Source organism: Kogia breviceps, chromosome 7 (assembly GCF_026419965.1).
Source record: "Kogia breviceps isolate mKogBre1 chromosome 7, mKogBre1 haplotype 1, whole genome shotgun sequence".
NCBI lineage: Eukaryota > Metazoa > Chordata > Mammalia > Artiodactyla > Physeteridae > Kogia > Kogia breviceps.
Genome location: NC_081316.1, coordinates 73,291,898 through 73,318,952, shown reverse-complemented (window position 1 = coordinate 73,318,952; position 27,055 = coordinate 73,291,898).

Below are 27,055 nucleotides of genomic sequence, written 5' to 3'. Positions count from 1 at the left end.
AGAATGCTGACCATTCTATGCTTCGTTCGAGGACTTATCCTGTGATCGCCAGTCTCAAATGCAGACAAGTGTTAAATGCTGCCCCTGGATTTTCTGGGCTATTAGAGAGACAGGCCTAGGCTTTCGGGGTAGAACAGGGGTGTCAATTGAAAGAAAAGCTTCTGAACCACCGCCCCCGGGGGCTCTCCCCCTTGATCGCTCATGCAGAATGCCGCCTTCCTGCAGTGATGCCCAACCCCCGCTCACTCTCCTAGTGCTGAGCTTGGCTGTGGAAACCCTGGAACCAACAGGTGTCTTCGGTGATGCCCGAGGCCCTCCAAGATGGACACTTCCAAGCAACCTGCAGTCCTGCATCCCAGATGAGGACTGCAAAGCCATTCATGGAGGAGAGGTGCTCTCTGCAGCCAACGAACGAGGCCAGAGAGCTCATTGTATACCTGAGACCCCACCAGGCTCTGAGCTCAGCTCAGAGCAAGAGGCAACATAGTGTAGATCAGTAGATTCTCCAACTTGGCTGCACAGGAGAATCATGTGGGTTTTTAAAAAGAATCCTGATGCCCAGGCACCCCCATCCCCAACACACACACACACACACACACACACACACACACACACACACAATACCCATTGCATCAGAGTCTCCGTTGGTAGGACCCAAACACCAGTCATTTTTCAAGCTTTTCAGGCAGTTCTAATAAGCAGCCAAGTTTGAGAACTAGTGATGTCAAATGGCTGAGATGGTTCTGAGATTCTGGGGCCCAGCAGGGAGAGAGAAGAGGCTGACCAGCTTCTGTTTGCAAAAGGAGGTCAGTGTTCAAGCAGAGAGGACTTGGAATCCTCCTCCCTTTTCTATAAAAGTTGTGATGCCCTATGATGGTAGAAATAGTTCCGCTTCTTCCTTTGAAAGCTTAACTAGCTTAATTTTTTTTCTAGTAAACTTGACTTTGGAAGTCAAATGTTTTTATAAAAATTTTTGGAAATAATTTCAAACTTAACAGAAATTTCAAGAATGATACATATAACCCTTGTATACTTTTTATCCAGAAGCACTAATTGTTAATATTTACCATATCTGTTCACACACACATATATATATACACACACATATACATCTCTATATATACCCATGCACACATATACATATACAATCTCTGTATATGTGCATACACACACATATATAATGTGCATTGTACATATTTTTTTCTAAACCATTTGAGGGTTAGTTGCATATATCATGCCCCTTCTCTATGCATTGCACCCCTTTATCTTTAATACTTCAGTGTTATTTCCCAAGACCATGTCTATTATTATCTCATATAAACACAATATAGTTATAAAATTCAGGAAATTTGACATCACTACAATACTATTGTCTAATCTACAGTCCATATTCCAATATTGCCAGTTGTTTCAATAATGTCTTTTACAGATTTTTTTTCCAATTCAGGGTTCAATCTAGATTCATACGTTGCATTTGTTTACAGCTTAAGCTTGCTGGTACAGGAGATTTACATTACAAATTTCTTACTATATAATATAACAACATAAGGAAGCTGTCATCTGATCTTATTTTTCATTCCCCAAATTCAAAAGTTTTTCATTAAAAATTTCCTCAATGGTTAAAAATGAAAAAATTTCTCATGATTTTTCAAACCTTTATTTCTTGAAGAACTCACAACATATTACCACATTTAATCTTTTCTCTCATAGCATGGATACAGCATTGTAGTTTAAAGGAAATTTCTCACAATAACTTTGTGAAGTATTACCCCTGGTAACGTCTTCTCAAGAAGTGGCCAAGAAATACTTGTTCAGTAAATGAATGAATGAATGAATGAATGAATAATCTCTTGCTTGGATTACTGCAATAGACTCCTCACTGGTTTCTTGCTTACATCCTTCCCCCTGTTTGTTTCTCAACCCAGCAACCAGAATGATCCTTTTAAAAACATTAATCAGAGTGTACCCCTGTTCACACTCTGAACACCCTCTATGCCTTCCCAGCTCATTCAGAATAAGAGCCAGCATCTTCAAAATTACCTATAGAGCCCTATGTGACAGGACCCCCTTAGCCATCTGCCCTCCCACTCTGATGTCATCTCTTACTATCCCGCTACTCCTTGGTCCTTCTGCTCCAGCCATGCTGGCATCCTTGTGGTTTCTTGAAAGTACAAGGCACACTCCTGCCTCAGGACCTTTGCACTTACTTATAATTCTGTTCTCCCATCTATCTACCTAGCTTGTCCTTCACTTTGTTCACATTTTTAATGAGGTTAACCCCTCACCCCAATACCTGCTCTGTTCTCTAGGAGGTCATGCATTTATCATTTATCATTATCATTTATCATGCATTTATCCCCCTCCTCCACATCTGAATGGGCTTTGGGGGCTGCACAGCATTCTTAGCCGACATATAATTTATGGAAGATTGAGGACCCAGATTTCTAACTTCTCTCTTTAATTCCTGACTGCAGGCCAGCAAATAGGTCTGGAACTCATCTCTTTATTGAAGTGTCTTGTCAAATGCAGTCAATGGCAAGTTTTATTGGAGCATAACCATACTTCATTCGTTTACATATTGTCTATGGCTGTTTTCATGCTACACTGATAGACTTGAGTAGTTGCAAAAGAAACCGTATCGTCTGTAAAGCTGAAGATTATTATCTAGCTCTTTACCGAAAAGTTTGTTGACCCCTGCCTTAGACTTACAAATTCGTCAGCTCACAGTCGGCTTTCCAAATTATCTCCCGCCCAGCTTTATTCAACTTTTTGCCACTGCATATCACGGATTGCCGTCCCTCCAGCTTGATGGCTGTGCTAATGCCACACATCTTAAATTTCTTTGTTATGGTGATATTCTACTCCTGGAGCTGGTCAGGGTAATTGACAACAGCTGATTGAAATCTCAGTGGTTTAACCTGACAAAAGTTTGTTGCTTGTTCACTGTAAAGTCTGAAGTTGGGTGGGCAACCACCCTCCATCTTGTAGCTGTACCATTTGGAAGGCGTGGCCTCCAAAGTCACTCAGCAGTTTGGGAGGTGGAGGAAGAATTCTGTTCTCAACTGCCTTTCCTTCCATTGGCCAGACTAGTTACAAAACCCCAATCTCAACAAAATGGGGCTTGGGATGTTTAGAGGACCATTTGAATGTTTGATGAGTTTTAATCAGTCTTTGTAAGTTTGATACTTTACCTCAAGCAAGATTAGTGCTAAATCATCCCCATAAGAGCCTCTTAGGGCTTCCCTGGTGGCGCAGTGGTTGAGAGTCCGCCTGCCGATGCAGGGGACACGGGTTCGTGCCCCGATCTGGGAGGATTCCCACATGCCGCGGAGCGGCTGGGCCCGTGAGCCATGGCCGCTGAGCCTGCGGCGTCCGGAGCCTGTGCTCCGCAGCGGGAGAGGCCACAACAGTGAGAGGCCCACGTACCACACACACACACACACAAAAGAGCCTCTTGGAGAGTCCCATAGAGTGGGAATCCACAGGCTATTCCAGAGACCCTGGAAGTCTTTCTTCATATCTAGCTAAAGCAAGGAGATTTTTTTTTTTTTGCAGTACGCGGACCTCTCACTGTTGTGGCCTCTCCCGTTGCGGAGCACAGGCTCCAGACGCGCAGGCTCAGCAGCCGTGGCTCACGGGCCCAGCCGCTCCGCGGCATGTGGGATCTTCCCGGACCGGGGCACGAACCTGCGTCCCCTGCATCGGCAGGCGGACTCTCAACCACTGCGCCACCAGGGAAGCCCACAAGGAGATTCTTATATCTTGAGATTGCCTGATGCACAGGAGGAAATGATTCGATAAAAGGAAAGGGATGTGTGTGAAGTAAGGGGGGAGGTGGAGAAAAGAGTTGTGAGACAGGACTTCCCTGGTGGCACAGTGGTTAAGAATCCACCTGCCAATGAGGGAACACGGGTTCAAGCCCTGGTCCAGGAAGATCCCACATCCCGCGGAGCAGCTAAGCCTCTGCACCACAAATACCGAGCCTACGCTCTAGAGCTCGCGAGCCACAACTACTGAGCCTGTGCTCTAGAGCCCACAAGCCACAACTACTGAAGCCCGCATGCCTAGAGCCCGTGCTCCACAACAAGAGGAGCCACCGCAATGAGAATCCCGTGCACTGCAACGAAGAGTAGCCCCCGCTCACCGCAACTAAAGAAAGCCCGCGCGCAGCAACAGACCCAATGCAGCCAAAAATAAAGAAATAAATTTAAAACAAAACAAAAAAAGACTTGTGAGAAAGAAAGGGATACTTGAAGTCAAAAAGACGTGGGCAGCCAAAATGACTGACAGTCTTTAGAAGCCTGTGAACGGCAGTGCTTTTTTCTTTTTTTTTTTTTTTTTGCTGTACGCGGGCCTCTCACTGTTGTGGCCTCTCCCGTTGCGGAGCTCAGGCTCTGGACGCGCAGGCTCAGCAGCCATGGCTCAGGGGCCCAGCTGCTCCGCGGCATTGGGATCCTCCCAGACCGGGGTCCACGAACCTGTGTCCCCTGCATCGGCAGGCAGACTCTCAACCACTGCACCACCAGGGAAGCCCTGCAGTGCTTTTCAAACAGTTCAGTGTGAACAGGCACCATTTAAATCCAAGCTATCATTCTGACTACAAAGCTATTTACTTATTTCAATGTTACTATTTAATATAGTGAATCAAGCATTTTATGACTTGAAGTCACTTCAAAAGTCAACTCTGATTTCCTCAAGTCATCGAAGGAGGTTTCAGAGTTCATTTCTGCTTAATAGATCAAGGTAGCCAATTGCATTTTCTGTCAAAAGGAAATGTTTAGAGAGTGTTGGGGGGGGGGGGGGGCTGGGTTTTGGCCTGAGAGATAGGAATGTAGGCAGTGTGCCCAGGTCTTTTTCTGACCCTGTTCATGACCCTAAGAGGTCACATAACCTTCTAAAAATCTCAGTTTCTCCTCTGAAACAACCACCGCTTGCCTCCTTGGGCAAGTTGGATGATTAATAATGACACAGTGTTAGCAAAGTTACTTTGAGGTCTTTTGATGAAAGACAACCTATAAACTCTGCTGAAGATTTACTGTCTTATTAAAGAAATGGCAGCATATAATACTGCACCAATAAATGCTGACAAAGGTAAATGTTCTCCATTCATCCTGACAAGGACAGGCTATTCATCTATTCAAAGTATGAGAGAGGGTATGGCCCAAAGTTACAAAATTTTATATTAATATTGCCCAGAAGGATATTTTGGATCTGTATCTTTATTATCACCTGAAGTATTAACTAACAGAATCAGCCATCTAGACTTATAATTATATAACAACTAATAATGAACGAAACAGGTATGCAGCATAGCTTTGTTCCTTGACTGGAGTATGAAAAGAATAACAAGGATTGCTACCCCAAAAGTTAAAATTCTGGTAAAACATGATAAAGCTATGAGAGGAATATGGAGCATTGTGTGGGGATTGCCTTTGCTGAGAATCCTGAAAAATTAGACAAGAAGGCCTATGTTGATCACATAGGGAGGCTACAGAGAGATTTCAGAGCTGTCATCTGTTATTACTTCCTAGTATCCAGGTTTCTCATCAACTCAGCCAATCTACAGAGGCTTGAACACACCCGTGACCACGTTACCTGGGCATTGTAGGTGATTCCTCTGGTTATGTGGAAAGAGTTAAGGAATATGAGTCCAAGAGACTATTAGCTCTGCCACTAACTGTGCAAACTTGAGCAAACTACTTTCTAGGCCTCAGATGCCTTATCTGTAAAATGAAGTCATTGAACTAATAATAAAATTACTGTTCACTGAACACATACTAAGTACCAGTCCTCCTGAGTAGGAGAAATGTCTATTTATCCATCCTTTCCATTTCCTTTTCACTGCTGCCCCCTTAATCCAGGCTCATAAGTTTCTCTCCTTTTCTTCATTCTTTCCCAGTCAGTTTTCTGCATGACTGCCATTTACATATTCCTAAATCACTGCCTTGACTACATCTTTCCCAGCTAAGAGGCTTTATTACCTACTCAACATAGTTCAAATCCATTGGCAGTCAAGATCCTCCATACTTGGCCTCAAACTTCTCCCATCTTATCCCCCAGCCATACTTCTATATAACCATGCCCTGTCTACTCATAGAGACCATAGCAGGCATGTGCTTTCTCACCTTCATGCCTCTTCTTAAGCTCTCCCCTTTGTCAGGAATGTGCTTCTCCCCTTCTCCACTGAGACAGTATCACCAAGGCCCAAGTCAAGTCTCTCCTTCTCCCAGCTCACTATGGCCCCTCTGAAATCAAAGCCCCCTGGCTCATTCACCAGCAACTACACATGTCCTTGCTTTCTTGTAGTATCTCTTGCAATGTAGTTTTTATCATTTTATTTTTTTACTTTTATATTGTATTGAGCCTTTTGCTGGTTATGTCTTCTCTCTGGCTCTGCCATGAACCCTCAGCATGGCACAGTGGAAGAGCACAGACATTGGAGTCAGACAGACATGGGTATAATGCCAGTCCTCTTTATTGACTAGATATGTGACTTTGAGCAAGCCACTTAATCTGGAGCCTCAGATTCCTTATGTGTAAGATGGGGATAATAACGATATCACAAGATTGTTGTGAGAATCAAATAAGACAATGTACATGAAATTGCCTAAGAGTTCATGGTTCATAGTTTTTCCCCTTCTTTTTGTCCCACATGGAGACTTAAAATAGCACATTTTGAAAATCTATTGATTTGGTTTTGAAACATGTCTACTGTGAATTATGAACCATTAAAAAACAGTCACAGGATAAATATAGACACCGATTTCTGCAATGCACTTTTGCAAAAGGAAAAGAAAAGAAAGGAAATGCTCAGGGTCTAAAAATGGAGTGGAAGCTGAAAAAAGGAGCTTCAAGTAGTATCTGATGCTTTGGCTGTCCTTGGGGGCAGAGCTGTCAAGTTTGAGTTTTACTGCCCATTCTGGGACAGGGGCAAGGCCTTAAACAGAGACCCCTGCATAGAGTAAATAACTTTTAAAGGCACATTCTGGAAAATTCTGCCCACCAGCAAAAGGCTCTGGGTAAGAAAAAAAATTTCCCTTCAGAGAAATTGTAACCTGAAGCCAACTATAACTAAAGGGTGTTACCCACAGGGGTTATTCAAATTTCACAGGTTCAAACTTATACTATCTGAGTGGTGGAGAAGTCCCTAACAATTCGACATGAAAAATGCCCTGAGCTGGTAACAAGGCTGACAGAAGCAAATGCAAAAACCCCTCTGTGTACACACAATCCAGACAACACAGAAATCCCACCATTAAACACCCTCAAAATCAGCCCACAATCGAAGATTATGAAGCATACAAGGAAACAATCTCATAGGAAACAGTAGAAATAAGCAAACAACGAAGCAACAACAAAAGCAGCAGACTTAAACCACAGGTTAGCAATATTTAGACTGCAATGGTTAGACCCAAGGAGCATCCCATCAGCCTGGGAAGCAATTCATTTACAGTGTAAGGCAATGCAGACAAATCCCAATTGAAAAATGGCTTGTATGCCACAAAGTAATTTGAATATGATATTCAACTATCAGAATGTTATTTCCTTACAAAATATTGTTTTACCCATTAGATCACAAAAGCTTTTGGAGCCCACAAGTCAGAAACTCTTGAGGACACAGTGGCACAATTTCTAGCACAAATCTGTGCTCAATAAACATTAGTTAAATGAATTTATAAGTGAATGACTAAGGCAGCTAGATCTGACCCAAGTTCCAGGACTGCAGAGCCTGGGGCCTGGGGTTGTTGCTTTGTTGTTTGTTTATTACTGCTGTATCCTGTGAGATTGTTTCCTTGTGTGTTTCAGAATCGCTTGGAGAAGGAGAAACAAATTTTATTTTCTTTCCAAGGCACAAGCCCAGCTATCTGGAAACCTTGTAAGTACAGAGGTACAGCTTATGTGAGACACTCTTTACTTCCCCCTTCTGGCTTCTGGAGCTTTCCTCACTGGTCCTAAACCCACGGCTGCATGGATTCATCAAGGCCATCCTACTCCCATATGCCCTCTTGCCCTTAATGTCCACCTTTTCAGTGCCGGGGATCTTAGCTCCCTGGCCTTGGGAAAGCACCCAGACTGGGCTCAGGGGAAGATATGAACAGCCATGAATTCCCCCCCACACACACCCCCCACCCAAGAGATGGCTCCAGCTCTATGGGATGCTTATTTCTCTAAGTCTCTAACTGGGATGGCAAAGTGAAATGAATGCATCCCAGCCATGTGGTCAGGCTGGGGCTGAAAACCTGTGCCCAGGCCCACCTTCCTGAGAGCCCACCTTTGGGGGCATCTTCATTTATTCAATCATTCCACAAATATTTACAGAAAGCCTACTTCTGATCAAGGGCCTGGAGATGCAATGATGAACTAGACTGAAAATAGCTAGGCTCTCATGGAGTTTTCAAGTTAGGAGAGAAGACAGATAATAATAAAAACATATACATGGACAAGATAAAAGCAGAGAGTGATAAATGCTATTTAAAAAACAAAAGGGGAAGAAGTGAAAGAAAGCAACCCTGCCTCCCTCCCACGTTTTACCTCTGCCCTATCACCTCTGTTGAACCCAAAGTATTATTTTTTAAACTTCAGTTTCTTTTGAGCTGCCTGTCTTCGTGGCTGGGTCTGTCTCATGGGCCCAGGCGAGGGGAGTGAGATAGGGTGGTGTCAAATGTTGTAGAAGTGTCTTGGTCGTGAGATGATAACTGCTATCACTCTATCTGATTCCTCTATGGTTCACTCACACACAGGAGCAAAGTTCTTTCTCTGTGAGTTTTGAGGTTCTACTCATCAGTGGACTCTCCTCTGCCTCATTGTTAATTTCAACGAGAAAGGGAAGTTTTCCCACATGTAACTTTTCCAAACAAAGGCGGTGCAGGAGTGGTGATCCAGGCAATGATTAAGCGCTCACAGGTAGAATGTGAGCGTGCATTCATTTCTGCCCCAGCAGCCTGGGCTTCTTCCTGGAGACTGTTGACAAAGGAACTTGAGAAGGCAGAAAACCCTGTAAATAACAAGAGGACGCTCTGAAGTGAGGGAACAATGTTCTGCTGGTGATGGACAGCGGATCAGCCTCCTCAAAGTCCATGATGAGAGACAGCTCAATCTGCACACAGAGCTCAGACACTCAGCTGCTGAAATAGCCCTGAGGGGAGCCTCCCGCCTACTCCACTCCTTTGGAGGATTGTTCTCCTAGGGAAGCTGCAGTGCATTTGGGGAGCTTTCCTGAAACTCCATATCCTCTTGGAGGCTGAGCCCTGGGGGTGCGGAGGCTTCAATTGAAACAAGAGCTCTCTTTGCAGCCTGAGCTGCTTCCCTGATCTCAGCAGCCCACAGATCTTAACGCCCTGGAGGAAAAAGTCTTTTATACTTGAAAACTCATAATGAGGAGAGGTTGCACTTTCCCCATGTGCAGAACAGAAAAAAAAAAAAATCCTTTTTTTAAAAAAGGTTTTTCGTTTAGATTTTTTGTATGTGTTAATTCCAGGTCTTGTCCTGTATCTTTCTGGACAATAAAAGAACCAAAAATTCAGTGGTCCTGTACAAGGACCACTTCTCCCTGTCTGCCTCCATCTCTCTCTCTGCATGTCTCTGTCCCTGTCCGTATTTCTCTCTGTCTGTCTGTCTGTCTGTCTGTCTGTCTCTCTCTCTCTCTCTTACACACACACACACACACACACACACATACACACACACACTCTGTTGAACCCACAGTTTTTCTGTCAGTTCTATTTTATGTGTTGTCCCCTCCTCTCCACCCCACATCCCTGCCCAGCTCCACTCTCACCATCTCCCGCCAGGACTAGCATAATAAGACTCCTAATATGTGTCCAGCTCTGTGGTCTCACGTCATTTTTTTTTAACTTGAAGGGGAAATGTGGACTGAATATCAAGTTTCAAATGATTTCTCCTTTTTCTTAAATGTAGCATCATGAAAGGGATTTGGGATTTATGATAAAGAAGTTTTGTTGATTGAGAGCAGCCAAAATTCAAGAACTGTGGAAAATGCATAAGATGGTGGGTATGATTTGATAAAAATCCTTTGTATTCATGATTGTTCACCTACAATGATAAACGAATGCTGTCAGAAACCATTCCAACTCAAACTTATGTGGGCATATACAGAAAACTCCATATTGATTATATAGATATATACTGGAATGATGGAAAATAGAAATCGTTTATATTTAATTTTATACTATATTTTACAAATGGAGAAGAGCAGCTTTAGACCTGGCAAAATCATCAAGCATTGATTGTGTTTGTTATACATAGGGCAATTGTGCAAGAATAAATAAATAGTTATATCTTTTAAAAAGTTAAACACTGATTTTCAAAAAAGACACATCATTTGGCAATTTTAGATCTATAAACAGCATTAATTTGATTTCATTTGGTTCTCATCCATGTTGCTGCATGAATCAGTAGTTCCTTCTTTTTTATTGCTGTGTGATACTCTATTGCATGGAAGTACCACAGTTGGTTTATCCATTCATCAGTTGAAGGACATTTGGGTTGTTTCTCTCTTTTTTTTTTTGGTGATTACAAATAAAGCCATTATGAACATTTATGTGCAGTTATTTGTGTGAACATACCTTTTCATTTATCTTGAGTAAATACCAATGAGTGGAGTTGCTGTAGGAGAGTTCCAGTTTCTCCACATCCTTGCCAGCACTTGGTGTTGTCAGACTTTAAAATATCAAAAAAGAAATTCGGTCATTCAAACAGGTGTGTATTGGTATCTAATTGTGATTTTAATTTGCATTTCTCTAATGATGACTGTTGCTGAGCATTTTTTTTCATATGTTTTTTTGCCTGCCATACCTGATTTCTTTAGTAAAGTATCTTCAAATCTTTTGCTATTTTAAAAATTGGGTCGTTTGTTTTCCTTATATTATTAAAAAAAAATCCTCCTCACTGCCTCAGTTCATTATTATTATTGGTCAGTAGCTCCTTATTACCTACAGGATAGAATCCAAACACTGCTGAGGTGGCAGGCTCTGCTTACCAAGGAGAAACTGGATAGATGCCACACAATGAGGACATGGAGGACCATGTCTGGAATCTAGGGGTTGCTTGGGGCACCTCTTAGTACTTCCACATCCAATAGTAATACTTAATGGAAAAATGGGCAGAACCACTGAAGACTCAGACCCTTTAGAAATGAAAGTTGAGGTCATCCTAGCAGGTAAAAAACCCACACCAGTTGATATGCTGACTGAGAGCAAAGGAAGGAAACATAGAATGAGTAACAGAGGAAGGAAGTTATAAATTTCAACCCTTCCTGGTGATCAGCTACAGAAACAAGGACTGTCACCACTCTGCATGTTTTTTTCTTACATGTTTGCACAGTGTATACTTTTTTTTAAATGGAAGTATAGTTGACTTACAATGTGTTAATTTCCACTGTACAGCAAGGTGATTCAGTTATCCATATATATACATTCTTTTTTATATTCTTTTCCATTATGGTTTATCACAGGATATTGAATATAGTTCCCTGTGCTATACAGTAGGACCTTGTTGTTTATCCATTCTATATATAATGGTTTGCATCTGCCAACCCCAAACTTCCAATACATCCCTCTCCCACCCCGCCTCCCCCTTGGCAACCACAAGTCTGTTCTTTAAGTCTGAGTCTGTTTCTGTTTCATAGATAAGTTCATTTGTGTCAACTTTTAGATTCCACATATAAGTGACATCATACACACACATATATTTAGCACACACTTATTTCTTCTCTTTCTTTCTCTTCCTTCCCTTATAATTTATAATTTATATGAGTATTGGTGGCAGTGGTAAACTTTAAAATTAATCTTTGGTTACAAAACATTCAGGTGGGACTGATAATCACATCACCCAGAGACAGATACTGTGACTATTATCCAGAAATGGATGCCTTTACTTTTGGGATTTTGTGCCTTTCCTCTCTGGGAGAGGTAAAGTTGTCTTCATTTGTACAAAGGATAGTTGCGTTTTGTTAGGCAGAAGCATACAACTCTATTGTTGTATAGAAGTTCAAGTGTGTGTAGAAGGGTATATGTGAATGGTGAGCAGCCAAGGGTGGGCTATGCTGGGTGCTCAGCTCTGACTTCTCTGCTCCAAACCCATCCTTCTAGTCTCAGCATTTTCATCCTGGAGCTGGGACTCTATCATTACTTCACTCCTTTGCCAGTGGCTCCCTGTTAGGTTCTGTCAATAAGGGGCCACTGAAAGGAGCTGGAAGGCAGGAAGGGGAAGAAAGATCTTGCATCTTTCCATGTTGGCTTCCTGCTCCTGTCAGAATCCTCTGAGCAATAGTTTGTCACCTTGCAGTGGCCTTCGATTCCAGGTTTCAGGTTTTTGTTCACATTCCCACAATCAGCCTCACTGTACCCTCTTACAGAACCAGCACCTGCTAAGAACACCCTCTTCTCACAGATGTGGTAACAGCTCTGTTGTGTCCACTCTCTCAGCTCTGGGGCTCTCAGGGCCAGATGAACAGGACCAGCAGGTAGGTAGCACCTTCCTCACAGATCTGGGTCCCAGTTCTAGAGGGTTCTTCCTAATGAATAATCCCCGTCTCTTCCTTGTGTTTCCTGAGCTCTAAGTGTAGCATTGTTACCGACCCTCCCAGGTCAGTCCCCAACAAGGATCTCCTGCCCGCAGTCTCTCACACTAATAGAACAAGACCAAGTTCAGTTCAGAAGCGAAGGAAAGCTTTGTTCTTTGATCAAAGAACGGAGAGGGGCAATCTCGTCCTCCAAAGTACCCACTCTCCCAGGTGGGCTGCGGGGCGGTGCTGCTTTATACAGTTCAAGTCAGCGGAGTAGGGGGCGGAGCGCTAGGGGGCAGACACAGCTGCGCGGCTCACGCTCCTGATTGCCCAGCCGGGGGCGGCGTCTCTGAACTGCGCCTTGCCGCCGGCGCCATCTTGAACTGTGTCAAATACAGGACTTCTGCACATCGTCCCAAGCTGAGGTGTCGGCACAGACGTTTCGTACTCAAGTGCCAGGTGCAAGCCCTCTGCACACGGTCCCCTACGAGCAAGTGAAACTAGATGAAGCACAGAGGAAAAAAGGTTAGACTTTATTTTATTACCCAGATTCTATTTTTATTTCCCAGGAATTGTTATTGGCCTTTTGTCGGTGACAAATCCCCCGTCTGTCTTTTGTCCTGCTCCTCACTCTTGAGGGGCGCCGAGGAGCGCGGGTCCGTCTGTAACTGCTTCCGGGTGATTTGGGGCGTCGTTATAACCGCGGGTGGAGGAGCAGAGCTTCTCTCAGCTGTCTTTACATGTGCTTCATTGTCACAGGCCTCTGCCCGGACTGTTCGCATCCCTGAGCCACCACCATTTGGAGTTTTAGAGACTCTAAACTTTGGAGACCAAGGACACCAGACAGTTTAGGATGCATGGCCCAAATGTTAGCAAGAGAATAATGGTCATGCATTAAAATTTTTCCTACCGATGAAGGTTTCTTGGTCTTTGCCTGTAGGTACAAGTGTGCCCTGATGTCGAGACTCACTGCCGTGGCTGAATATCCCTGGTCACACTTTTGTGGTTTTTCACAAGAGAAGCTTTGGGTCAGAGAGAGGTTCACACGAGGAGTCTGGGGGGGGGGTCTGTTGCCGAAGGTTGTCTCTCTGATGTTGGGGCTCGAGGGCCCCCCTCACTTAAGTGTGATGCCCCCATGGAGTGATACCTGCAGCTTCAGGGCAGGATGGGTGGTTAGGATCACTGAGTGGGGTCCGGTCCTCTTAGGAGTGAGTTGATCTTGCGTGTTGCCAGTTTTCCAGGTGTTTAGGTTCACCCAGTCTCCGGGGGCGGGGGGGGGGAAGGGGTGGAGGGCCAGGTCGGTGAGTGCAGGCAGCACCTGGTTAACATATTCCATGAGGCCTTTCATGGTTTCTCCTTCCTGGAGGGTATACTTGAGTTGTTCCATTTCATGGGGGCTAATGTGTCCCTTCTCTTGGGCTTGGGAATAGGTCTATCATACATGAGTTCAAATGTATTTTGACTTATCTCTTGAGACTAACTGCATGCAAAGCAGGGCAATTGGGGGTAACTTAATCCAGTTTTCTTGAGTATCCTGGTATAGCTTAGCTAAGCTTGTTTTAAGGTCTGACTGGACCTCTCTACTTTCCTGGACAGTTGGGGTCTCCAGGCTGAGTGCAAGGTCCATTTTATGCTCAGGGCACTTGTTACCCTTTTGTCACTTGAGACACAAATGCTGGGCCATTATCACATTATAGGGATCTTGGGAGCCCAAACCTGCGGATGATCTCTTTCAGCAATACTTTAGCCACTGTGCCTGCCGTTTACGTTCTAGTGGGAATGCTTCTACCCACCCTGAAAACATGTCCTCTAGCACTAAGAGATACCTGAAGTTGTCTAATGCTCTCGGTGACAGTGAAATCAATCTGCTCATCTTCAGGATATGTCTCTCTGGTCTGAATAGTCTGAATGGGGCTTATCTAGGGGCCTCTGGTTGGCAGTGGGGTCCAACTTTGGGGTTGTTCATTGTGCAGATGGGGCAGGTCTCAACAATCCAACTGATTATACCTTTCATGCCAGGAGTTACTATGACCTCAACTAACCAATGACACAGCGCTTCCCTCCTGTAGTGAGTTCCTTGATGAACCTCCCTGATGGCTTGACAAGCTGCAGTTTGGGGAAAGAAGTATTGCCCATGTTCATTAATTAGCCACCCATGGCCTCCTAGATCTCTAATGAAGCACCATTTTGGGGTTTTGTCTAATTCTCCCTTTGTGTAGACTGGGGAATAATTGGATGGATTTGGCCTCTTATGTATGAGTGGTAGTTGCCAAGTTACTAGTTCTAGGGCTGCCCCTTTGGCAATTGTGTCCACCTTGTTGTTTCCCTTTTTTACCTCTGCATCCCTCTTTTGGTGACCCCAACAATGAATCATTGCCACTCTTTTCGGCAGCTGCACTACTTCTAGGAGTTTCAACTGCTTATTCTCCACTGTAAGCATATATCTTTCCTTCCAAATAACCCCATGTGCATGTAGGATGGTGTAAACGTTTAAGACTTCCTGGTCCTGAGCTCTAATGCTCAGGTGAGGGCTATCAGCTCATCAGGCTGAAGTCCCCAGACATAAGCTTCCTGCCTCTATGACTTGGGTGGAGGAGGTAACTGCATATCCTTCTGGCCTTTTTCCTTCTCTCATAAAACTGCTCCTGTCTGTGAACCATTCCTCTACGGCATTTGGAAAAGGCTCACTTCCTAGGTCTGGGTGATTGGAATAGGTTGTGTCTACGGTTTCTATATGGTCATGCTCCAGGAGCCCCATTTCTGTGGGTAGCAGGGTGGCAGGATTCAGTGTGACAGGTTTGTTTGTTTGTTTACTTATTTATATTGAGGTATAGTTGATGTACAATATTATATAAGTTTCAGGTGTACAACATAGTGATTCACAATTTTTAAGGGTTGTATTCCATTTATAGTTATTATAAAATATTTGCTATATTCCCCATGTTGTACAATATATCCTTGTAGCTTATACATAATAGTTGGTACCTCTTAATACCCACCCCTATCTTGCCCCTCTTCCCTTCCCTCTCCCCACTGGTAACCACTAGTTTTTTCTCTATATCTGTGAGTCTGTTTCTTTTTTGTTATATTCACTAGTTCGTTGTAATTTTTAGATTCCACATATAAATGATATCATGCAGGATTTGTCTCTCTGTCTGACTTATTTCACTTAACATAATGCCCCCCAAGTCTATCCATGTTGTTGCAGATTGCAAAATTTCATTCTTTTTATGGCTGAGTAGTATCCCATTGTGTGTGTGTATATATATATATATATATATATATATATGTGTGTGTGTGTGTGTGTATGTATATATTTATATATATATATAAAACAACTTTATCCATTCATCTGTTGATGGACACTTAGGTTGCTTCCATATCTTGGCAATTGTAAATAACACTGCTATGAACATGGAGGTGCATGTACCTTTTCAAACTAGTGTTTTCATTCTTTTAGATAAATGCACAGATGTGGAATTGCTGGGTCATATGGTAGTTCAACATGTGACAGGTTTTTATGGTAACCACTGGGCTGTCTAAAAGCATAGCCTGAACACAGATTGACCTTCCCTATTGCTCACTAAAGCCTGAACCTGGTGTGGAGTCTGTGTAGTGATTGGCTGACCAACTGTTAACTTTTCAGCCCCCTTTAGCAGGGTTGTAGTAGCTGCTACTGCCCATAGGCAAAGAGGCCGTCCCTTAGTGGTTTGATTTAATTGTTTAGAAATGTTCTCTTTAGCCCTTTTAGTCTTCCAATGCCTGGTTAATCAATCTATTATATTAAATTTTTCCTGTTCATACCATGGCATCATTTCTGTTTCTGTTTTTCTACTGGACTTGGATACAGTCCTCTTTTGGTGGTTAACTGTCCCTCTCTTGTTCCCTTAACCCTGCTCTGTAAATAGTCCTGGTCCTGCTAAGCCCCCAAATAACAATAGTTCACATTCTTTCAGGTCTATCTGGATTGTACTTTTTAACATTTCAAAACCTTGTGACATATATTACTTTATTTCAGCCTGACATAGACCTAGTGAGGTGGAAAGAGCTGGTTCTACTCTGCTCTAGGGGAAGAAAGTGAGGATCAGGTGGAACAAAATAAGTAAATGGCACAGTTGGGGCCAGGACCCAGAATTTCTGCCTCCCAGGCTAGGATTCTCTCTAGAGAGAAAAGACAAAATGACAGCTTGTTAATGGAAACTAAATGGAAGGGGAAGTAAAGCAAATGTATGGATTCAGTGGTGATGGAGGAAAGACATACTTCCTAGGAAGGTAAGCAGGGCCTCACAGCTCAAATTCTGCTCCAGACCATGACTAGGAGACCACCAGGTTGAATACAGGAGTGTAGATACAGATGTGCCAGGTCATCTTCTGAACTGTTCGCTGTCCAGATGCTAGTGTTGGATCTTCACCACTCTCACTTCTGCTAACAACCATGTAAATAATAAGCCCATTTACATGTGCAGTCAATACCAACTCCTACAGGTGGGAGAGTGCTGCAAAGTATTTTTTACTTAAAGTACTATATAGTTATAATTATTAATATGTGAAAGTACTTTGTAAACTGTCAAGTGCTGCAAAATGTCCATTAGCATCATCATCACATTAGGTTTTTCTCCAACTAGAGAAGTGTACATTCAGTCCCACCTTTTCTCTTTCAGTTTAAGTGAATTCTGTATCCAGAACCAAATAAATTTTAGAATGTTTTTAATACTCTTGATAAAGAACCCTGTCAGTATCTCTTAAAAGCTCAAATAACCTCTGTCTACCTTTTCTACTTTCTTCTGTATTACTCTTTCCTCTTCCATCACCCTTTTCCTCCCAGAAACTCAAGAGGCCTAGAGACCTTAAATTGACCTGGCCAAAGAAATAGAGTTAGGGTCAGAGAACTGTAGATGTGGAAGGCAACTTTAAGACTGAAGTTGACAGGTAACAGAGTTCAGACCCAGAGAGGTGAAATGACTTGCCCAGGATTACTGGGTGGGGGAGTTGCAGAGTCAAAAGTGAAAGGACATCTGATTCCTGGCCTAGTGCTCTTTCCACTGTGCCATGCCTTCCAGTGTGGTTTCTCCCCTGCTACAGTGTCAGGCCACTCAGGTTCTGAGATTTTTCTTTGCCATAGCTTTACCAGGATGGTTCCATGAGTGTACTTCCCAGTGGCCCCTCTAGGGATGCTCTCATGGATGGAGGTCACCCTGATATCTGTCAGGCCTTGAGATTAGGGGCTGGTGAGAAACCAAGGATATATACGGTGTGGATCAATAATCCCAAAACGTCTCTTTTGAATTCTTTCAAAATTTCATCGTTTAGGCTTGGATTCCTGAAAATTTACCTACTTTGAGTTATATCTAGAGTGCAGATTCTTAACCTTAGTGGCATGCAAGAGCCACCTGGAGATCTTTTAAAAAATATTGATTCCTGGGACTTCCCTGGTGGCGCAGTGGTTAAGAATCTGCCTGCCAATGCAGGGGTCATGGGTTTGATCCCTGGCCCGGGAAGATCCCACATGCTGCAGAGCAACTAAGCCCGTGCATCACAGCTATTGAGCCTGCGCACCACAGCTACTGAAGCCAGTGTGCTCTGGGGCCTGTGTGCTGCAACTACTGAAGCCTGCATGCCTAGAGCCTGTGCTCCACAACAAGAGAAGCCACCACAGTGAGAAGCCCGCACACCGCAACAAAGAATAGCCCCCGCTCGCCACAACTAGAGAAAGCCCGGGTACAGCAATGAAGACCCCACACAGCGAAAAATTTTTTAAAATAAAATAAATTTAAAAAAATATTGATTCCTGGGAATTCCCTTGTGGTCCAGTGGTTAGGACTCCTTGCTTTCACTGCCAAGAGCATGGGCTCGATACCTGGTCAGGGAACTAAGATCCCACAAGCTGTGTGGTACAGCCAAAAAAATATATATATATATATATATATACATATATGTATATATATATATTCCTCGGAATAGAGAGCCCAGAAATAAACCCACACACCTATGGACAATTAATCTTCGACAAAGGAGGCAAGAATATACAATGGGGAAAAGACAGTCTTTTCAGCAAGTGGTGTTGGGAAAGTTGGAGAGCTGCATGAAAATCAATGAAGATAGAACACACCCTCACACCATACACAAAAATAAGCTCAAAATGACTTAAAGACTTAAATATAAGTCAAGATGTCATAAAACTCCTAGAAGAGAACATAGGTAAAACATTTTTGGACATAAATCGTATAAATGTTTTCTTAGGTCAGTCTCCCAAGGCAATAGAAATAAAAGCAAAAATAAACAAATGGGACCTAATTAAACATATAAGCTTTTGTACATCAAAGAAAACCATAAACAAAAGAAAAGACAACCTATGGACTGGGAGAAAATATTTGCAAATGATGCAACTGACAAGGGCTTAATTTCCAATATAGACAAACAGTTCATACAACTCAATGACAAAAAAACAACCCAATTGAAAAATGGGCAGAAGACCTAAATAGACATTTCTCCAAAGAAGACATACAGATGGCCAATAGGCACATGAAAAGATGCTCATCATCACTAATTATCAGAAAAATGCAAACCAAAACTACAATGAGGTACCACCTCACACTGGTCAGAATGGCCATCATTAAAAAATCTATGAATAATAAATGCTGGAGAGGGTGTGGAGAAAAGGGAACCCTCTTACACTGTTGGAGGGAATGTTAATTGGTGCAGCCATTATGGAAAACTGTATGGAGGTTCCTCAGAAAACTAAAAATAGAGCTACCATATGATCCAGCAATTCTATTCCTGGGCATATACTCAGACAAAACTATAATTTGAAAAGATACATGCACCCCTATGTTCATAACAGCATTATTTACATTAGCCAAGACATGGAAACAATCAAAATGTCCATCAACAGATGAATGGATAAAGAAGATGTGATACATATATACAACGGAATATTATTCAGCCATTAAAAAGAATGAAAATAATGCCATTTGCAGCAATATGGTTGGATCTAGGGATTATCGTACTAAGTGAAGTAAGTCAGAAAGAGAAAGACAAATACCATATGCTATCACTTATATGTAGAATCTAAAATCTGACACAACTGAACATATCTATGAAACAGAAAGAGACAGACATAGATAACAGACTTGTGGTTGTCAAGGGGGAGGGGAGCAGAGGAGGGAAGTATCGGAAGTTTGGAACTAGCAAATGCAAACTATTATATATAGCAGTGGTCCCCAACCTTTTTGGCACAGGGACCAGTTTCGTGGAAGACAGTTTTTCTGCAGACAGTGGAGCGGGGGGATGATTCAGGCGGTAATGTGAGTGATGGGGAGCAGGAGATGAAGCTTCACTCCCTCACCAGCTGCTCACCTCCTGCTGTGCGGCCCGGTTCCTAACAGGCCGTGGACTGGTACTGGGGGTTGGGGACCACTGATATATAGGATGGATAAACAACAAGGTCCTACTGTATAGCACAGGAAACTATATTCAATATCCTGTGATAAACCATAATGGAAAAGAATATGAAAAAGAATATGTATATGTATAACTGAGTCACTTTGCTGTACAGCAGAAATTAGCACAACATTGTAAATCAACTATACTTCAATAAAATTTTAAAAAAATAATTGATTCCTGTCCTCACTTCAGACCAGTTGAATCTGAATCTTTCTGGGAAGGGTCCATGCGTTAGTAAGTTTGAAAAGCTCCCAGGTAATTCTGGGTTCAGCCAAAGCTGAGAACAGAGCTCTGGAAACTAGACATCATAGTAAATTTGCCACAAAAATCTGCCATCTTTAATTTGTCTACTTCAAGTCTGTCTTTAAATCCACTGTTATTCATTCTGGAGAATGGCCTCCTTTCCAGTTACCCCACAGCTAACCTCCTGTTCAGATAAACGCACAATCTACCCCAATGGAAGAGTTTAACCTGCTCAGCCTCCCAGGTCACTCTCAGTGTCCACCCCTTGGACAGATGCACTTTGTCTCCTGGTGAAGCCCATCATTCCTGCACTGCCTTCTTTCAGCTCCAACTACCCCCACTTCTTACTGAACTCAAAATCTGCCTCCTTGCCTTCTACAATCCCTCCCCAGACAAACCGAAAATCATAGATATTCTTCAGATGAGGAAATAAGACAAATATGGCTTAGATCTGAATCCATGATTTACACTAATTTCTCTTACATTTTTCATTCATTCATTTATTCTTTATGGAATGCCTTCTGTGACCAGATGCAGCCTCTTTCCTTCTGCATATCTTGCATAACCCCACATGAGGACCACCATCTATGCAACCAGCAGGCATGTAACTTCCACTGTTGTCCACCACCCAGCTAAGGGATATGCATGATGAATATGTCTTCAAAGCAGAAGCTAGAAGGTGGCTTCCCTGACTGCTACCTTACTTTCCTCTTTCCTTTCCTGGTGTCCCTATTTCTCCAGGGAAAGAAAACTGGTTATTTCTCACTGTTTGTTCATGTGCCACACTGTATGCTTTGATAGAAAGATGCTGTAAGTCCGTCTGTGTAGTGGCATGTGAACTGGCTCCACTTAAGTGAGTCACTCCAGATGGCAACATTCATGTACCTGTGTGTCAATGTGAATCTGAAAAAGGAGGCTGGTATGCTGCCCTGGTGCATTCTGTACAAAAATGTACTGGTCATTTTAGGACCCAAACTTCTCACCTGCTTGGTTCATGATTCACCTCCAGTAGACAGCTATTAACCCTCTGACTTCTAGTTTTCTCACATACACACTACAAATGCATACTTATCTTTATGCAAAACCATTCCCCCCAACACATTTGAGTTTACAAAACTTTATAGCTAGACTCTCGATGCACCTGAACATCTTCCAGGAAAACCTCTAGAACTGGCTGTGGCATTGGCATGCAGAGATGTGAAATATGTGGCATGTGGGCTGCCACTCTCCCCTGCGGCAAGCTTGACAGACATCTCTACTGTCTTTCCCTCTCGGCCTGGATGAGGCCTCAGTCTTCCCAATACTAGATCCCGGTGGTCACTATTATTTGGAGCTGGCAAAAGAAGGGGCAGAGTCTATTGCCCAGCATGGCGATGGAAGGAAATGTCTTTGGAACTGCACCCACCTAGGTTTGAGTCTCAACAACTCACCAAACCCCAGTTTCTTTATTTTTAGTCTAGGACACGACTACCTACTTTCTGTCTGGTGGTTGTGAGAATATCTGTGAGACATCAAGTACCCCTCTTGGGCCATTAAATGTAGGTTCTTTTCTCTTTTCTCCCCATTGTGGGACATTTCTTTGAAGACTCAGTGAGCATTTTCTTAAGTAATTTTAGGGCTAAGGGTAGATAACAAAGTCCTCCCCAAAAGATAAGATCAATGTTTGGGTGAGGGAGATGGTATGTATAAGTAAAAACGATAGAATTTTCAGAGTTTACAGACAAAGAGCGTACAGAATCTGTAAATTCTAGTTGTAGAAGGAGCTTCAAAAGGTAAGAAGACAGGGTAGCAGGGCTGTGCTTTTGAAAGATGAGAAATGGTAATAAGGGATGATTATCAAGAAATGAAAGTGCGTGACAAATTTAGAAGAAAATGGCAAAGCAGCATCCTAAGTTGCTGGTAAACTAGCTATAAATTAAATTCTTCAGTGAGGTCCCCATACCTTCTCCCAACTATTTAATCTTTCTTCTCTTTAATGAATCATCAGGGTGCATAATACACAGAGTGGCCATAAAGCAATGAGATTGATTTTCAGAAGTCAAACATGAGGAAAATCAGTTTTGGTACTTTAGATCACATCCAGTTAATGCTTGGTTATAAGGAGTATTAACAATTTATTCACTGTTGCCAAACTCACCACAAATATGCTCTAAATGATTAGGATACTAAAAAGAAAATAGCCTGGGATTGGAAGTCTGTGCCTCTTAACTATCCCCATAGTAGCCATGGGTCCTAGTTTCCTCATCTGTAAAACTAAGGGGCTGTTTGACATGTATCGATGGTGTATCAGTTCAAATGTTTTTGGTTCTAAGTAACAGGAAAACTGGCTCATATTGGCTTAAATTATAAAGGGAATTTACTGGCTAATGTAATTGAAAAGCCCAAAGAAATTTGAAAAGCTTTGAGGGATAGCTCAAACAACTTAACCAGGAATCAGTCTGCCCCTCATCATTTCCTGGCACTGCTTCCCTGGTGTTGCTTCATCTTAGGCAGACCCCAGCAGACCCTTTGGTTGCAAAATGGCTTCCAGCTGTTTCCTGGGGCTATGCACGCCCATTCATGAATAGCACAAAGAGAAAATCTCTGTGTCAGTGTTATCAGCAGAAGTTCTAAGATTTACTCTAACCACACCCTCTGAGGTCACATGCCTGTCCCTGAACCAATAACTGACAGGATGAAATGTGTTGATTGGCCAGGCTGAGGTAATGTGGTGCTAGGTCCGTTCCCACTGCTGAGGGTGGATTCCGCCTCCCTATAACTGCATTGATTCCCATACGGAATTGTAACAGTTGGGAAGTGAGAAGAAGAGAAGGAAAGGTGCAGAGTCAAGCAAAACATTTTCATGGTCAGTGGATTTCAAACATTTGGGGGAAATGGAGCCTCAATATATAAAATATACACAAATGGAGCTTCACTAGCCGATATAGGAAGCGAGGTTTAGAGCCCTGTCTTCTGTTGCTCCTAGGAGACCTGCTTAGAAACCTAGTGCTCCAGGAAATAGGGATAAAAATGTCTTTGGGTCCATCCAGCTCTATTCTTTGCAATTGCTTAATAAGCAAATATCTACTAGGACAACATGTGTTCATATCGATTGTCTCCAGGCAGAAATTGTGCTGTTTATTCTGCACATGGCTCTGTGAACTAGGGAGAATATTAATTTTATTAAGAATATATTTTGGGGCTTCCCTGGTGGCACAGTGGTTGGGAGTCCGCCTGCAGATGCAGGGGACGCAGGTTCGTGCCCCGGTCCGGGAAGATCCCACATGCTGCGGAGCAGCTGGGCCCGTGAGCCATGGCCGCTGAGCCTGCGCGTCTGGAGCCTGTGCTCCGCAACAGGAGAGGCCCCAACAGTGAGAGGCCCGTGTACTGCAAAAAAAAAAAAAAAAAAAGAATATATTTTGTAGTCACAATCTTTTCAGCATAAAGACTTAGCACCCAGCTATCATTTTTCAAGCTTAGCAAAGCTTGCAACTATTTACCTCCTAAGTTTCTCATAAAGACCGGAGCAATAAAGCCACAAATCAGCATAAATCGCTAGCAAAGTTGACCAATACATGAAGCTAGGGAGAAAGAGTATGAAAGCAGAAGGAAGACAAAGGTTTTTCAAATGAACAGTGATCAGAAATTGTTTCCTGAGAGATGCAGGGAATTAACAAAATAGTGTATTTACTTTGAAAGTCATGTGGAAAGTATTTTACATTTTGAAAAAGTTGAAGGTTCCCTTAGTAAGAGCTTTGGCATAAAAATCTAAAATACTTTTGAAAAAGCATTATGATTTTAAATTGTGGTGAAATGTACAAAACATAAAATTTACCATCTTAACTATTTTTAAGTATATAGTTCAATGGCATTAGTGCATTCACACTGTTGTACAATCATTACCACCTCCATCTCCAGAACTCTTTTCATCTTGAAAAATTGAAACTTCATATCCATAAAACAATAACTCTCCACTCCCCACTTCCCCAGGCCCCAGTAAGCACTGTTCTACTTTCTGTATCTATGAATTTGACCTTTCTAGGTACCTTATATAAGTGGAATCACACAGTATTTTTTTTTTTTTTTTTTCTGCACTATGCACTATGTGGCATGCGGGATCTTAGTTCCCTGACCAGGGATTGAACCCGTGCCCCCTTCAGTGGAAGTGCGGAGTCTAAACCACTGGACCGCCAGGGAAGTCCCAGTATTTATCTTTTTTATGACTGGCTTATTTCACTTAGCATGTCCTCAGAATTCATCCATGTTGTAGTATGTGTCAGAGTTTCCTTCCTTCTTAAGGCTGAATTGTATGTACATACCGCATTTTATTTATCCATCTATCTGTCAATGGACACTTGGGTTGCTTCCACCTTGTGGTTATTTAAATAATGCTGCTATGAACATGGGTGTACAAATATCTTTTCAAGACCCTGCTTTCAATTATTTTGGGTATATACACACTGAGAAATGGGATAGCTGAATCATATGGATGAAATACTTTTTATGACACAGTTGTTTTGTAAAATTCTTTAATGTGTACTCTAAAGTAGCAAATAGACTGATAATTTAGTGATTTCTTTTTCTAGTTTAACAACAGATACAAAAGAGAAGGCAACCAGACAATCTTCTGTAGGATCAAGGGGCTTCTTTCCTATTCATGGAGATTTTAGCTTTTAAGGGTTCAATTATGTTCTAGGTTTGCATCTGTGTAGGTCGCCCAATCACAAAATCAAGTGTAAGGGATCCATAGTTTAACCCAGGTTTAACTCAGAGCACCAGTCCAAGAAAACAACGCTGTGCTTTAAGAGAGGAACAAAGAGGAGCTTCTTCAGCAAGCAGGGAGAGACTGCTGAGTTACCCAGATGTAACCTATTTTTGCTTATCTAGCCCACAGCCTTCCTTTTTAACCTGGCGGGATAGGAAGCACTGACAATAGAAACATGTCTCCATTTCTTCCTCAGTGGGGAAAAGAACATCTCCTTGTGAACATGGTTTCACTGTCTCAAAGTTATTTGTACCAAAGTTTCCATTTAATCAAATTTAATATCTTCTAAATATTTCTTAAAGGGAGTTGCCAAGTTCCAGGCAGTTCACACCAGCTACTAAAACAATCATGCTTTCAAACCAAGAAATGTGGTATTGAAACTTCTCCCAACTCAATCGACTTTACTGAGGAAATAAAGCTAGCATTTTGCTCACATAAAATAGCAGTAATTCAAGTACAGGCCTCATATTGTGTCCTGGGTGGTGAGTAGCTGACACACAATAATTTGGTGTTGGGCAATTGGAGAGAAAGAGTTTGTATCTCTCTATAATGAAGAAAGGCCACACTTAGGGTCAGGACTATTCTACCCTGGGAAAGCTGGGAAATGTTTCAGATGTGGCAACGAAGACACTGTCTCGTTCACACACTCATTAACAGTATCACCTTTCATTAACTGGGTAACAACAGATAATGAAAATTAATCACACAAAACCCCTTTTGGCATAGTCTTCTATGGTGATGTCATAGACCATTGAATAGATGATACTTTTTGCTTAAGAGGTTTCTCTTTGACTGTAAGTGCTATACATTCCCAGGATGATTTGTGAATCAGGAACTAGGTTGGTTTTGTTGGAACAAGGACTAAGAATGCTCAGTATCTTCCAGAATGTCTTTCAGATGACTGAAGTCATTGCTACTTTAGACTCCCTTACCTAAACATTTCTATGTTATCATCTTGTAACCCAGGTTTCCACCAAAGAGAAAAGATTCCAGGGGATAAAGAGTGATCAGCCCCTCCCCTACTCTGTCCTCTCTCTTACCTTCTTCTTCTCAGGGACATCTCTTTCTCACCTGTCATATGTTGCCAGCACGCTATTGTGTATGTATGTCATTTTTATATGATTACTATCTATGGGACCAAGATGGCTAAAGAGCATTCTTGCTGAAAGCATTCTTGTCTCTGGTTCTTTCCTCTTAGTGCAGTTGGGGTCAAGCTTTAGTGTGCATAAGAATCCCCAGGAGAGACTGCTTTAAATGCAAATTTTGGGGCCTACCTCCAGGGACTTTGATTCACTATGTCTAGAGTAGAGCCCAGATATCTGCATTTTAATAAACAGCACAGGCAGTTCTGGGCAGGTGGCCCATTGACCTCAATTTAAGAAGCCACATCCCTGAGGATATCCCCCAGCCAGGTGTTCAGTTTGATCAGGAATGGGTTCCCAGATTTCCTCTAATGAATTTGAGAGCAACCAAAGGTTTTTGTAAACATAATTTGCCCGATTATTTTGTACAGTTAATCATTAAGAGGAGCCGATTCATGCAGTAAGGGCCAGTCACACTTCTGCACGCCTCGATATAATTAAGGGCGGAAGTTTCTGTTTTGGGTGTTCCACAGCTGCCATTAACTGTGACTGATAGATTGGACAGGTAGAAACTCCAGACAAAACAGAGCTCTGTGAGCTGGGAAACTGGCCAGTCCCTTCCCCATGGCCTCAGTTTTCTCATGAGTGAGGGAGCTATGTCTAAAAGAGATGAAGGAAAGGTCGAAAAGAGAACCAGAACTTAGTGATCCCAACCTGAGCCCTTTCAATTTTAAAAATCATACACTGCAATTACATAATTAAGTAATGCATGACTAAATTCTTGTAAAATTGTTGCAGATGAAGCTAAATTCCTCTTTGATCGGCTCCCTCTGCAAACGTCTTACTCTTCTAGGAGGGATTCACTGCTTTCAGTTCGGCAAACATCCTTCGATACCTTGTTCTGTGCATGCACATATAGTTATCTGTACCTGGGGAAACACATGGTCTGATTTGATGCATAAGTGTATGTGTTAAAAACATAAATGGGATCTCATCATAAACATCACACTGAAAGTT